Source organism: Palaemon carinicauda, chromosome 18 (genome assembly GCF_036898095.1).
Source record: "Palaemon carinicauda isolate YSFRI2023 chromosome 18, ASM3689809v2, whole genome shotgun sequence".
Classification (NCBI taxonomy): Eukaryota; Metazoa; Arthropoda; class Malacostraca; order Decapoda; family Palaemonidae; genus Palaemon; species Palaemon carinicauda.
The window spans coordinates 32,878,675-32,891,283 of record NC_090742.1 but is presented as its reverse complement, the minus strand read 5'-3'; positions in this window follow the sequence as shown (position 1 = coordinate 32,891,283).

The window sequence follows — 12,609 nt, the reverse complement described above, 5'->3', positions numbered from 1 at the left end:
AAGTGTGCTCAATGGTTACGTCCAAAACTCGACGTTCACCATGGAGACTCAGAAAACAGTTCTGGCAGCTGTGAGGAAGGACGATTGGATGGTCTCTTTAGATCTTCAGGATGCCTATTTCCACCTTCCGATTCATCCCAGCTGCAGACGTTATCTGAGGTTCATGGACGGAAACAAGGTCTTCCAGTTCAGGGCTCTTTGTTTCGGACTTTGCACGGCTCCTCTATTGTTCACCAAGATCATGCTGAACGTGGCAAGCATGCTGCATTCGAGGGGAATCAGGGCCTCTCTGTATCTGGACGATTGGCTGATAAGAGCCTCCTCAGCCGATTGTTGTTTGAAGGACCTCAAGATGACTTTGGATCTCTCCAGAGAACTGGGTCTCCTGGTGAGCTCGAAAAAATCACAACTCATTCCATCCCAGGAGATTCTTTATTTGGGGATGGAGATTCACAGTCGGAGTTTTCGGGCTTTTCCGTCGTCGGTGAGAATCCAAGCAGCCCTCCTAAAAGTACAAACGTTCCTGAAGAGAGATCTTTGCTCCGTCAGAGATTGGATGAGCCTTCTGGGGACTCTCTCGTCGTTAGAGAAGTTCGTGACCCTGGGGAAGTTGTTCTTGCGTCCTCTTCAGTTTCATCTCAACCGCCATTGGAAGAAAGGGGACAGCCTCGACAGGGATTGCATTCCCATCTCGACTTCCATCAAGTCTCATCTTCAATGGTGGAACAACGAGCCCAGACTGAAAGAAGGCTTGTCTTTACTTCAGAGGAACCCAAACCTCGTGTTGTGTTGCGACGCCTCCAACTCGGGGTGGGGAGCCACTCTAGAGAAGCAGGAACTTTCGGGGACTTGGACGGTAGAGCAAACCTCTCTCCACATCAATCAAAAAGAGCTTTTAGCTATTCATCTGGCTCTCATCGGCTTCGAAAAGCAGATCAGGGGCAAGGTAGTCCAAGTCAATTCGGACAGCACGACAGCTCTGGCCTATATTGCGAAACAAGGCGGGACCCACTCTTGGCCTCTGTTCGAGATTGCAAGACTGCTCCTCATCTGGGCGGAGGAAAGGAAGGTGACTCTTTTGACGCGGTTCATCCAGGGAGTCAACAATGTGAGCGCAGACAGACTCAGCAGGAAAGGTCAGGTTCTCTCCACAGAATGGATTCTGCACCCGGACATCTGCAAGAGTCTGTGGCGGTTATGGGGTCGACCTCTCGTGGATCTCTTTGCCACCGCGAAGACCAAACGACTAGAGTGTTATTGCTCTCCGGTTCCAGATCCCGAAGCTTTTCACATAGACGCTTTTCTGATGAACTGGTCACACATGGAGGTTTATGCCTTTCCTCCGTTCAAGATCCTTTACAAAGTGATTCAGAAGTTCGTTTCACACGAGGAGACCAGAATGACTCTGATAGCTCCGTTCTGGCCGTCAAGGAGCTGGTTTCCAGAGGTACTGGAATGGATGGTGGATGTCCCGAGAAGCCTTCCCATGAGACCCGATCTTCTCAGACAACCTCACTTGGCCCGAAATCATCAAAACCTCCGAGCTCTACGTCTGACTGCCTTCAGACTATCGAAAAACTCGCTAGAGCTAGAGGATTTTCGAAGAAGGCAGCCAAGGCAATTGCAAGGGCAAGAAGGTCTTCAACCATCAAGGTGTATCAGTCCAAGTGGGAGTTGTTCAGGGAATGGTGTAGAACTAACGCGATTTCCTCTTCCAGTACATCGCTTTCCCAAATAGCAGATTTTTTCTTGGACCTTAAAACTAAGCATAACTTCTCGTCATCAACTATTAAAGGTTACAGGAGTATGTTGGCGACGGTTTTTCGACACAGGAACCTAGACCTTTCTGATAATAAGGATCTACGAGATTTACTTAGGTCTTTTGATACGACCAAGATGATTCAAACGACTCCCATCGCCTGGAATTTGGATGTTGTCCTTAAATTTCTCATGAGTGACAGATTTGAGCCTTTACACTCGGCTTCATTTAAGGACTTAACCTTGAAAACCCTTTTTCTAGTTACCCTCGCCACTGCGAAAAGAGTTAGTGAAGTTCACGCTTTAAGCAAGAACATTGGTTTTCGGAATGGGAAAGCCATTTGTTCTTTGCAACTGGGGTTTCTGGCCAAGAACGAAAACCCTTCTCGACCATGGCCCAAATCCTTCGAGATTTCTAACCTTTCGGATTTGGCTGGCGATGAATTGGAAAGGGTTCTCTGTCCAGTTAGAGCTCTACGTTGTTATGTGGACAGAACTAAGAATCTGAGAGGTAACTCAGACGCTCTGTGGTGTGCAGTTCGGAAACCCTCGATGCCCATGTCCAAGAATGCCTTGTCTTTTTTCGTTAGATTGTTGATTCGAGAAGCTCATGCTCAGTGTGATGAGTCGGATCAGAGGCTCCTCAAAGTCAAGACACATGAAGTCAGAGCGGTAGCGACTTCAGTGGCCTTTAAACAGAACCGTTCTCTGCAAAGTCTGATGGATACAACATTTTGGAGAAGTAAGTCTGTTTTTGCATCCCATTATTTGAAGAATGTTCAGACTCGCTATGAGGACCTTTTTACGTTGGGTCCTTTTATAGCTGCTAATGCGATAGTAGGTGAATGATCTACCACTACGTTCCCTTTTTTCCTAATACCCCTTTTCTATCTCTTGGAACTCGTTTTTTATGGTTGTTTGTGGAGATTGGGCGTCAGTCTTCCGCAATCTTTGATTTGGCTAGGTGGTCATTTTGTTCCTTGAGTGCACCCGGAACAAGGGTATTGGTTGAGGTCCTGTCATGTTATAGGTGTTTGTACCGTTTGACAGCTCCTAGAGATTTTCAGCCCGAGTGGATTACTGGATCTCTTAAGGATAGCGGACGAAATGAGGCAGAGTATCATTGCTGTCAGCTTCCTTATCAGGTGAGAACTGCTTAAGTTTATTGTATGTAACCCTTAAGTGAATTTTCTGTATGTAGCTGTCTCTGACCCGCCACCAAGGGGTGTCAATCAGCTCTTTTATATAACCAGCGGGTAAGTTTTATATTTAAAAATGATATTTTCATAATAAAATAAATTTTTGAATATACTTACCCGCTGGTTATATAAATTTAACACCCTCCCTCCTCCCCTCTAGAGACTACCTATGGTATGGCTATGAGGCATGGAAGAACTGGAGTTGGTGTGTAGTTCCACCTGTTCTACCGCTAGGGTGCGGTTGGTACACCTGGCGTATCTTCGATAGCGCGAGATTTGAATTTTCTGCCCTGGCGTCAGGGACTTCAGCTCTTTTATATAACCAGCGGGTAAGTATATTCAAAAATTTATTTTATTATGAAAATATCATTTTGTAAATTTATACAGAAAAAAAGTAGGAACCATTGCTCCAGGTGATATATCCCACTGGAAAAAATTATTTCATCCCTGCCAAATCATCCACCTGGTCTGTTATATTATCTAACCTAAAAACAAGTAGTGACAATATTGAATTAGATGTCAAACCCCACCTAAATTTTAGTTATGGAAGGGGTAATTTTCAATAAAGACCCGCGTGAATTTACAGAAGATGAGATACTGGCAATGTGTTCATTAACAGTATGGATGGTGCATAAAGTTCCTGGAACATCAATGATTATCCTTACTTTAAAGGATGCTGATGTACCTTTCCATATTGTTATTTAGAATGAAAGGATTAAAGTTTGACCTTTCAAACAAAAGCCATTACAGTGTTTCAACTGTTTTAAATTTGTACACCCTTCTAAAGTTTATAAAAAAAATATGTGTAGAATTTGCTCCAAACCTTACCATAAATCCACTGATAGAAACTGCGAGCTATGTAAGCTGGAAAAAGCTGCCCTCAACGAATTTAGTGTAGATCATATAAGAGTAAGACATGATAAAAGATTACTGAGTAAACAAAGGCATTGAAATCTAAAGGAAATTTACCACAGGACACATCAAATCCACCTAGTACTGCCAGTAGTTCTAAGAAAAGAAATACATCTAATAATAAAGTACTGCATGATAAGGTAAGGATATTGCCTTCTGAGGTTTTGCCACGGTGTATTAACACTGGGGCATTTCCTATCTCTGTACAACCTTTGTCTCCCTTTACCAACAGTAGTACTAACCTCTCTAAGGCCATGTCCTTGTCTGATTTGAAGGAGGTTCCACTTGAAACCAAGTTACCAGGTGCACCTGTAGTGGGGAAGGTGCAAATACCGGGTAGCTCACCAACTATTAATAGGAAAGGGGAGAGACCTCCATCTCTCTCACTCCCTTCCATAAGAAACATTAAAGTTATGACTTCAAATAAATATGGTGTTTTGTATGTTGATAAAAATAAAAACACATGCAAAACCCTATCTATCAAGACCCTCTGTAATAAAACCACTGGGAAATAGTGTTAGATCAAAAGTTGCTAATGGGAAAACTTCATCCAATGTGTCTTCCAAAAAATAAACCATAGTTTTTTCCTCCATTTTTTGCAATGGAATTATCAGGATTTAAGGGCCAAATATGAAGAGCTTAAGCTTCTCATTCATGAGCACTCCCCCATAATTATATGTGTAAAGGAGAGAACACTTGATCATAATACTCCGTGTCCTCGCGAATATATTAGTTATAGGACACCATATGACCACCGAGTAGGGAGCCATGGCGGAAATCTTATATACGTTCGAGATGTTCCCCAAATATCTTTATCTATTTGTAGACCTCTGTAGGCAGTGGTTGTACAGATTGATATAGGGAGAAAACATATAATTTGTTCTCAGTACTTGCCTCCAAATGATAACATTTCCTATGATAATTTAGTAGAGGTGATTCAACAACTCCCTCAACCTTTTCTTTTTCTTGGAGATTGAATAGTAGACATCCTTTGTGGGGTGTTACTTTGGCAAACACGAGGGGTAATATTATATCATCAATTGTGGAAAATGAGGATGTCGGAATTCCTATTACAGGAGAGCCCACGCACTTTCATGTCCAGGCAGATACCTTGTCATGCATTGACCTGTTAATCGCAAGCTCTAATTTCCTTCTCAATTTTGATTGGAGGACATTAGATGATTGGCATTTTAGTGATCATACACCAATCATTATAAACACCAACAATAGTCCACCTTTACAGAGATCGCCATGATGGAATCAGTCTGGGATAGATTTCGTGAGCTAAGTGAAATTGAAGGGAATGCAGAACAGTTTGAAAGTGTTGATGCCGTAGACTTACTGAATGGAACTCTTCATACAGCAGGAGTCAATTCCATTCCCAAAACAACAGGGTTATTCAAATGACGACCAGTCCCCTGGTGGTCTTCAGAACTAACTGTCTTGCACAGAACCACAAGAAGGTCTTTAACTTGATTGTGCAGACACCGTACTGAGGAAAATTTAATTATATACAAGAAATGTAGAGCACAGTTCCGTTGTGCCGTGAAAGAAGCTAGGCGCCAGTCTTGGGTGTCTTTTGTTTCCTCCATTAACAGTAGAACACCACCATCTTCTGTGTGGAGGAAAGTAAAAAAAGATAGCAGGCAAATTCATCCCCAACCCACCACCAGTGTTGAAGGTGAATGTATCATGCACGCGTGAAGCAGCTCCTAGTTACCATTATACTGTATGAGCATTGAAGAAAAGAAAATTTTAAATTTTGCAATAGGAAGGGAAGAATCATACAATTCTCCTATTACTGAAAGAGAATTTGGTTCCGCACTTGCTACTTGTAATGATACAGCCCCATGGACCCGATGGAATTCCATATGTAATGATTAAATATGTACCTGTTAATACCATGTTATTTATTTTAAGCATTATTAACAGAGTATGACATGATCATAATTATCCAAGTGTTAGGGAACTAGCCATTATTTTAGACTTTTTAAAACCTGGTAAGGATAAGTTTTTAGCAGCAAACTATCGACCAATTGCTTTGACACCTTGCTTATGTAAGATCATGAAGATGGTCAATGCAAGACTGATGTGGTACCTGGAAAAGAAGGGTATTTCATCACCTATCCAGTGTGGATTTAGAAAAATGCACTCAATGACTGATGTCTTAATATGACTGGAATCCTCTATTTGTGAAGCCTTTGCTTCCAAATAGCACCATGTAACAGTCTTTTTTTTACCTTGAAAAGGCATATGATGCTACATGGAGGTATGGTATACTTAAAACCATTCATAAATTGGGATTGAGAGGAGAGTGGCCATTGTTCATTCAGTCATTTTTCACATAGATTTTTTTTAGTGAAAGTAGAGGAAACTATCAGAGAGGAAATGTCAGGAAGGAGGAGTTCCCCAGGGTAGTGTGCTACGTGTAATCCTATTTGCACTGGCCATTAATGGAATATCCTCCGTCATTCCCCAAGATATTCTCTCGACATTATTTGTAGAGGATCTCTCCATATCATTTGCTGGATCTAAAATGTCGATGGTTGAGAGAAAACTACAACTCTCAATTGACAAAATTACTCATTTGGCTGATATGAATGGATTGAAGTTTTTGACAAGCAAAACTGTTGTTGTCCATTTCTATTGTATTAGGGGAGCACATCCAGACCCGGATATATACATGAAAGGTCAACGGATCCCATGTGCAAGTGAAGCTAGATTTTTAGGATTGATATTTGATTGCAGGCTGACATGGGTTCCCCACTTAAGGGTATCATAAGTTAAATTTCTTGAGGCACTGAATCTTTTGAAAGTATTGTCCCCATACATCATGGGGGCCAGACCCCAAACTATTTTAAGATTATATAAGGCCTTAATTTTTTCAAATATTAGTTGTGCGTGTGAAATATACTGCTCAGCTACCTCAAGCCGATTGAAGGTATTAGATTCAATAATCCATACTGGTATTAGATTGTCCACAGGAGCATTTTGAACTTTGCCTACCCCAAGTCTCCTTGATGATGCTAGAGAATTACTTTTAAACCTTTACTGAAAGCCATCTATTGTTCGGTATTAGTCTGGGTTGTAAAGACTTCTTAATTCTTTAGCCTGTCAGACTGCAAACTTTGTAAGGCATTGTAGATATTTTGAATTTCACCCAAAATCTCCTCAACCTGATGGTTTCAGGTAAAACAATTAATAAACAGTCTTGATATAGCTACAAATAGAGTTCTTCCATTTAGGATATCACTAACCCCTCCATGGAAATTACCAGAGATATATATTTTTGCAAATATTTTATTGGTATAAAAAAGAACACGTCTGAATTAGAAGCCAGGTCTCTTTTTATAGAACATGTCAAAGAACATAGGGAATCAACTTTTATATATACTGATGGCTCCAAACCTGATGCTGGCATTGGATTTGTAGTATATAGTAGTTCTTTTAATTGTAGAGGTGCACTTTCTCTAATATCTTCCATATTTACTGCCAGACTATATGGCATACTAACCGCTATTGAGCAAATAGCGTTTAAAGAGGAGGGCAATTTTACCATTTTTAGTGATGCATGAAGTGCCCTACAAGCTTTAGAAGTTTTTAATTTTAGTAACCCTTTAGTTTTAAAGATTTTAGAGTGGCTTTTAATCATTGGCCTGAAAGGTATAACAGTTCTATTTTGCTGGGTTCTGGTGCATGTATATGTGTCTGGAAATGTGGAAGAAGATTCATTGGCTAAGAATGCTGCAGCTGAGTTGCTACCACGAAGAAGGTATCCCATTCCTTGCACTGATTTTTCACCTCCCATCAAGATTTTTATTTATAATAATTGGCAACAGCATTGGGAGATTTTTTCAAAATGAAAATAACATGAGAGAAATAACAAATGTTATATCGCCTTGGAGGTATAATGGGATGCCCCGAAAGTGTTCGACTTCTCTTTGTCGTCTGTGCATTGGTCACACTCGGATGACAGTAGTTTCTGCTAACTGGCCAACGCCAACCACATTGCGACGACTGTTTGATACCCTTGACAGTGAGGCATTTGTTGACTGAATGCCCCACTTATGACATAGAAAGAAATAGATATCTGTTTGAGCCTCGAGGTGAGGATGGCAGGTTCATCCTTACCAAAATTCTTGGGCATGATCTGTCGTACAATCTTCTTCGACTAAAGCTTTTCCTGTTATGCAGGGTCGCTATTTCTAGAAAGCCGTTTCCAAGTTCTTCTGTCTCCGATGTCCTCCACTGTGAGATCTTTCTCCTCCATATCTGATGTTACACACTCCATCCACCTTCTCTTTGGTCTCCCCCTCCACCTCCTACCTGGAACATCCATATCCAACATCCTCCTCCCAACATACTCCTGGTCTCTCCTCATTACGTGCCCAAACCAGTGTAGTCTCTTTTCTTGGATTTCCTTTGAATGCTAGCAGTGTTTTTAGATTTATTTCAAAAGCAGGTCTTCTGGAAGTTATTTAACTTTTCTTATGACATATTTGCTTTTATGGCTTTAATTGAATAATCTTTTATTCTTTACTTATAATAAATGATATCAGCATCAATGACCTTGTATGTCAGGATGCCAGAAAACTTCAAATCAATCAATCCGGCCCTTCCCTCGGGGGAACCTTTTCATACTCTGAATTTTTACATGTCTGGCCGTCGCTGGGGGGTTGCAGGCCCACCTTTGAAGGACGTGTTGATAGAGCTTCTACAGCAATTCGGTTTCCTCATAGGTAGAGGTTCCTATGCTGGGGAGTGCTGTCGTTGACGCCCTTGCCGTATGCAATGTTCTGCTTTCGCCCTCTCCTGCTCCTACTACCGACGCCGAAGTCGGCGTTCTTTCTCCTTCCGATGGGGTGTTGAACAAAGGCCTAGGCATGTTCCTGTTAGACATTGCCCCCCTCCTCGTATTCCAGTCCTTCGCAGTGTGACTCCCCTGCTGAGGATCGCTGTCGACGAGCCTAGCGCGCCCACTCTCCACACAAGCGCTGACTTGCTGCTGACAACAGGAGCCCTCGTCACCACAGGTTGTCCACCTTGTCAAGGGATTGCATTCCTTTTCGACCTTCCAGACGTTTGCCCTCGCCTGTCAGGAAACGACAATCATCTTTCCTCTCTCCTGCTTGTGATCACCGCTCGCCACCTTGCGATCGTCACTCATCATCCCAGGATCATGACTCGCCAGCACGTGATCGTGTCTCTCCTGATTGATTGCTCTTCGCCAGCTGGTGATTGTCTCTTGCCTGCTCACCATTCGCTAGCTCGTGCACGTCACTCTTCAGCATGCTGTTCGCCAGCTCGTGATCATCATCCACAACCTCGTGCTCTTCACTCTCTAGCACACCATTCGCCAGCTCATCACTCACCTTGCCATTGACAGCATGCGATCGTCACGGCAGCATATGATCGTCTCTCCCCAGCGCATCATTATCAACCAGCGCGCGATCATCGGCTTATGCGTGATCGCCTGCCACTACATCTGGACAAACATTGCAGACCATTGGCGACCTCCATCGCGCCCTTTCACGATAGATCGAAAAGTCATGCCTGGACTGATCCACCAAGATAAGAGACCTGTTTCTCTGCACTTTCAGGTACCTAGACCATGATCCCCCAGGAGGCTATCCCCATCTGTTAGCCTCCCCAAGGACACCCCAGACCTTTCTGCAGTTGGAAAGCCTCTATTATGGTTCAACACCTTGGTGAAGGCAATGAAGCAGTCTGTCGTAGGAACAGCAACTTCGTCGAAACAGGCAGCAGTAGCGTCAACTCCCAGGATCCTGTTGGAGAAGTTGGCCTCCTCCTCCTCTTCCTCTCCCCCATCTGACCCTAGGCAGATCGGCCTCTTCCAAGGCCCCAAACCCTCAGATGTTCGTCTCGCCCATCAGGAGGGTACGTGGAGCTGCCGGAATAGGTGCTCAAATCCAGCAGGGTTTCTCGGAGCTTCAAGTGACTCCAGTCCTTATGACCTAGCAGAAGAGACTGAAGAAATTGGCTCCCCACTGGGTGATCTTCTCCACCCCCGTACAAGCTGGGGCTCATGATCTCTGCAGGAGATATCTCTTGTCCCCAGGTTTTGCCCATCACTGATTGAGTTAGTCCCTCAGAGCTTCGTCCCCTCTCCAGACCACCAGAAGAGCCTGTGGCAGCGCCTTCTTCAAGAGAAGGTCAGACCTCTTCAGGACAGCAGGAACCCTTCAGACAATCACTGCTGGGGGAAATCCTTCCGCCTCGGAGAGAGTCTAAGGACACTAAAACGGTGTCGAAGATCAGCAATGCTAGAGTGGTTCTTCAGCAAGAGAGTGCACGCGGGACCCCCTTGGCAGCAGCAGTAACGTCAGCAAGTGAATTTCCCCAGCCATAAACGTTGACAACCTCGACCCACCCAGGGCTTTTATGGATGAGAGCTCAAAGGTGGAAGATGACCAAGAATATGAGGATGACTACCTCCCCAGGGCCGCCTGTCAGAAGTATTCAGAAGCGAAGCAGAAGGAGTTGGAGCACACCTTCTGCCGGGGTATAACCTGTATGGGGGCCTTCATGTTAGCTGACCCTACGATGGTTCCCTAGGAGGGCAAGGACACCGTCTTTGACCATGTCTGTGGTATCCAATGACCTCCCAAGGCTTTGCCTTGGTTGAAGGGGTTGACGGCTGCCAGGAAGAAGGCTTTCTCCCAGATCCCTGGCTCTTCCAGTTGTCTCTGTGAGGGCTCGTCTTTGGAACTCCTCCCACCGGCGTTTGTGCAGCAGAATACGAGGTGATACTACAAAGTCTCAGATGAGCCTCTTTAGGCTTTGCCTCTAGACTCTTCCATAGAGGTAATCTTGAGAGGAGTCTCTTTCAAAAGACTTTCTGGGCTCTCAGACTCCTTTTCAGATCTTAGATCCTTAACATGGAGAAGGTCGTGAAGTATGCCATGCAGGCTACCTCTTGGCTGGATCTATGGCTAGGATCTGTGGGACACCTTGTTAGAACAGAAGACTGGTCCAAGGATTCTACGAGGAAGTCAATGGAAACCTTTATCTGTTGGGTACCCGAACCATCAAGTTCCTCGCTCACCAGGTAGTCAACCTGTGGGCGAACACGATACTCAGGCGACAGGATTTGGTGATTGAGAGGTTCCATCGACAAGTCCCACAGGGAGAGGTGTTAAGGCTCAGGAACTCCATGTTGTACGGTTCTTCCCTGTTCAAGTAGGAAGAAGTCAAGCTGGTGGCTGAACACTGGAGAAGTCCAATGAGGACTCCCTTCTCCATAGGGCCTTGACATCTCGGTCCTATGGCAAGGCCCCACCACCACAGAAAAAAACAGCCGCAGACCACCAAAATACGACTAGTAGGACAAGTCCTCTAAAAAGGTGTTTAAAAAGCCCTTTCCTGCAAAAGATCAAAAGGGCTCAAAGTCCTCCAGAGGAGGAAAAAGGAGTAAAGGGACTGGCCAAGGTAGCTCTTGCTAGGGAGGGCAATCCTCCCTCTTGGCCTCCAGTTGACAGAGGTGATTACAGCATGGGGCAGAACCCTAGACAGTCTCCCTGGTTAGTTCAGGGTATTGCATCCCGTTCCTTCAATCTCTCCCTCCATTGACTCGGGATCCAGTCCCATCGAGCTCCTACACGAAGGGAACCACAAAGGAGGTGTCCCTCCGGGCTGAAATCCAATCCAGGTTGGAGAAGGGCACTCTCCAAGAAGCTACAAAACACCACTGACACAGGCAATTGGTTATAATAACCAACCAACACAATTGAATGAAGGAACTAATAAGCAAAAAAAAATAAAGGTACTGGTAATTGGCAATTCAAAAGAGTGGTTGGTTGTTTACAGATCAGCCGCTTGTATAGAACTGACGAGAGAGGCGAGTGAACACTCGGTTCAGCTGACAGTGTTGCCAACGGCGGAACAGAATAGGAAGTATCATGGTTGCCAAAGTAGTTAAAAAAATTATTGGTTTGGGATTCAGGGCTAGATAGATTCATCATCATTACCATCATCATCATATCCTCCTATGTCTATGGACGCAAGGGGCCTCAGTTAGATTTCGCCAGTCGTCTCTATCTGGAGCTTTTAAATCAATACTTCTCCATTCATCATCATCTACATGCTTCATAGTCCTTAGCCATGTAGGCCTGGGTATTCCAACTCTTCTAATGACATCGGGAGCCAAGTTGAAATTTTGGTGAACTAATCTCTATTGGGGAGTGCGAAGAGCATGATTATGTCCAAACTATCTCCATCTACCGCTCACCATGATCTCATCCCCATATGGCACTTGAGTAATCTCTCTTATAGTTTCATTTCTAATTCTGTCCTGCTGTTTAACTCCCGAGTCCCAATATTCTTCTGAGGGCTTTGTTCTCAATTTTGATCCGAAAATTGAGGTTGACGGATTTGAATGTAAACAATACATAAGATTATAATTCGCTATGTTTTTAATTATAAATACAATTCTTAAATATGAATATTACTTGCATTATTATTGGATACAGTTAAGTTGAACATCAGTTTAATCAAAATCCAGTTTATTTCAAATATAGCTGTAATTTTTTACCTAAGTAAATGTATATACACTGTACAGAGAGAGATAGGACCAGCTGAGTGGAAAGATAGGCAGTGGCACGAAGCACTCCCAGTGTATAGGAGCACGGGCGATTTGAAATCATTGCGCAGCTTGAATTTTATTGCTTATGTGAGAATTTTTATTTAATAGGCATTGTGTTGTTAATGGTCGCGTAAAACT